Source organism: Octopus sinensis, linkage group LG5, assembly GCF_006345805.1.
Source record: "Octopus sinensis linkage group LG5, ASM634580v1, whole genome shotgun sequence".
Lineage (NCBI taxonomy): Eukaryota > Metazoa > Mollusca > Cephalopoda > Octopoda > Octopodidae > Octopus > Octopus sinensis.
In genome coordinates, this window is record NC_043001.1 from 9,829,799 (window position 1) to 9,833,411 (window position 3,613).

A 3,613-nucleotide genomic window follows, 5' to 3' on the forward strand; every position below is an offset into this window, starting at 1 on the left:
AGCAATGGTCTTCCTCGGTCACAAGTGGATGGCCATCATATATGTATGCATATATATATATATATTATATATTTATATACACGTTTGTGTATCTCTCTCTCTCTCTCTATATATATATATATATATATATATACAATGTATATATATATACAATATATATACATATATATATACACAATGTATATACATATATATATTGTTGTATGTGTGTGTATATATATATATACATATATATATACACAATGTATATACATATATATGTGTTGTATGTGTGTGTATATACGTATATATATATATATATTTGTACGTATATATATGTATACATGTATATGTATATATGTATATATTTATGTGTGTGTGTGTGTGTATATATAATATTCATTCCCCTTGTTTCTGTTTCTTTTTCTTTCTCACTTTCCTTCCCTTGACTCATTGTCCCTTTCCTTTCTCTTCCCTACTTTCTCTTTCATTTCTGCCTCCTACTCTCTCTCCCTCTCACCTCTGTTTTTCCCTCTCCTCCCACCCTTTCTCTGCAGCCATTTCTTCATAGCTTTATTCATCATCAAATAACAATACCACTGACAGCTTCATTAGATAAATTGTTGGTGATGCAACATCATCATTTACTTGTAATTAATGACTTTGAATATAGCACAAGGCCACACTTTTACGTTTTTTTTTTATTACCTTATTTTTATTTCTTTTTATATTTCCGTTTTCCTTTCATTTTTTTTTTGTTTGTTTCCTCTTCCTTTTTTGTGTGTTTGTTTGTGTAAGAGATTATTTGATGAGATCGTTTCTTTCTCTCTTAAAAATATGAAGGGCCAAGTCAAACCACCATGTCAGCTTCTAAACAAAGACCAGCAAGGGTTGTAACTAAATATCTAAAGGCATTCCATCAGCCAGTCTCCCAGTTTTGTTAATCCATCAAAGTTAACCTTTTTTGATATCACAACACCTGAGACCTTATTTAATCCTTTTAAAACAAAATCTCCTCTTTTCCTGTGTTCAGATTTAAATCAAATCTTTTGACACAATTTTATATAAGAATCTTTTCTGAAGTAACATTCCAAATGGCTTGGTGTTTAGGCTCTAAAAGACAACTCAACCATGGCCATCCATTCATCTTTTTAAGATAGCAGATATGCTATGAGGAAGATTTATTATCTCATATACAATTTATCAAACTGCTATTTCTTACATGGGACACTACTATTGCTACATGTATAGGAATATCTAAACTACACCTTGACCCTTTAGTATTTAAACTGGTTATATCCGGCTTAGATATTCAACCGGCTTTACTGTTAAAACTGTCCAGATTCAGCCTCTCACACCTACCCAACAAAGTCATTCGAAAAATATGAGATGGATAATGCTGGATTTAAATTCAGAACAATATGAATGAATAAGCTTTGTGTTAGATTAATCTGATTAACAGTTTAGTTAATTGGTAGAATTTACCTCACTAAACCACCCACACTAAAGGTTTGCCCATCTGTTGTCCCATTTCTCTCTCTTTTTCATCAACATCTTACCATTATCTGTTACAGACCAAGAAGTGTGCCTTTGAGTAGTCACTTGACTTGCCAATCCACCCTCAAACAGCCAATCCGCCCTTGAACAACATCCTACTGTCTTAAAAAAAAAAAAGGATTCATTTCATAATGCAGTCTTAGTTATACAGATAAAAGTTGACAAGATGTGTCCCAGCTGGAGCACCATGGATCATAAATTTACTTAGATCCAAACAACAACACCTGATTCTCTGAATTAAGTATACCTATTTCTTTACTACCCACAAGGAGCTAAACACAGAGGGGACAAACAAGGACAGACAAACAGATTAAGTCGATTACATTGACCCCACTTCATAACTGGTACTTAATTTATTGACCCCGAAAGGATGAAAGGCAAAGTTGACCTCGGCGGAATTTGAACTCAGAACGTAGTGGCAGATGAAATACAGCTCCGCATTTCGCCCGGTGTGCTAACGTTTCTGCTAGCTCGCCACCTTCTGAATTGAGTATACCACCTCTGTGCCAGCCCCCTTACTACACTTGGGTCTACTCATTGCCACAATCATTTCACCCCCTCTCAAACTCGACAATGTTATCTATATTTGTCCCCTCTTTTTTAAAATAAGAACCACAGTCATTTAGGTCATTTACCTTGCTTGTGTTTTCTCTACAAGTTCCACTTCAACAAAGTTCAGTCTAAATATAAAATACATTGACTCCCACCAGTCTGAGAGTGTATGTAAATCTGGGGTATCGACCCCTTCTTTCAAATCAGCTCTCTCTGCTATAGACCCCTTGTTTCAAACCATCTCTCTCTGCTATAGACCCCTTGTTTCAAACCAGCTCTCTCTGCTATGGACCCCTTCTTTAAAACCAAATGTCTGTGCTATGGACCTCTTCTTGCAAACCAGCTGTCTGTGCTATAGACCCCTTGTTTCAAACCAGCTGTCTCTGCTATAGACCCCTTCTTTCAAACCAGCTGTCTCTGCTATAAACCCCTTCTTTCAAACCTGCTCTCTCTGCTATAGAACCCTTCTTTTAAACCAACTGTCTGTACTATGGACCCCTTCTTTCAAACCAACTGTCTGTGCTGCTTTGAATGATCCCTTTCCTAGTTAAACTGACCATATTAGGCCAAAATATTCACCCTGTTTTATGTTTTAACTGGTTATATCTGGTCTCTCACACCCACCCTACAATGCCATTTTGAAAATTATGACATCAAAATCTTGAAGTTAAAAGATGATGCATAATTAATTCAAAACAATATGAATAAATAAGCATTACATTCGACAGAGTAATTTGAATGCTGAAAGGGTTAAATATGAAATACATATAAGGGCCACACATTTATATTTCTCTGATGAGGAAAATTACCAAAAATTTTTCTGCAAGGTAAAGATAATCTGTTCATTTCCCCAATCTCTACAGTAACACTACTATAGCCGATGAGGTGTAAATGAAACCTGGTTATTGCTTGTTAACGGCTTTCCCTGATTCACTTTGGGAGAAATTAACCGCAGAAATGAGCTTCTTTTAATCATATTCCAATCATTTCATGTATAATCTTGATTAACTGTCATAAAAATTTCTCTGAAGTATAATTAGCCAATAAAATGACTTCATTTCATTTGTTTTTCTCCTTTTCTTTTCTTTTCTTTTTTTTTCGTTGCTTCTATTTGAACAAACATCTAACTAATGTTGTTGAGGCATCATCTTTGAAAATATTCAATCAAGTCTTTGAAAAGGTTTGATTGGAAAAAGGCAACTCAGCAGATTTGTTGTAGACCTACCATTCCCTCACATAGCAACCAAGTAAATTGAGTTTCAAAATAACAATAGAAAGCTTGCTCATAGCTAAACAAAAACAATTCGTTAATTATTGTTATTGTTAATATTATTTGCTGTGTGCCACAATAAAAGAGCAAGTTCTTACCATCCTTTTAACTTTGTTGATATTTCCATAATGACCTTGGAAAGGTATAAATATCTCAATCACCCGTATTTCCTCCTAAATTTTTAGCTTATTCAAGTACAGCAATTTGGTTGAATCTTTTGTACCTCGGTACCAAGACATGATACCATTATCATTG

The 3,613-nt window shown here is 34.5% G+C and overlaps 1 long non-coding RNA gene across 1 annotated transcript in view; it reads left to right on the plus strand.

The window, feature by feature from the left end:
• Window positions 1–2,728, plus strand: part of LOC118763475 — a 15,504-nt gene extending 12,776 nt beyond the window's left edge. Inside the window, exon 3 of the long non-coding RNA XR_004999234.1 lies at window positions 2,636–2,728. This is a non-coding gene — a long non-coding RNA (uncharacterized LOC118763475). The remainder of the gene's footprint in view (window positions 1–2,635) is intronic.
• Window positions 2,729–3,613: the final 885 nt, after the last annotated feature.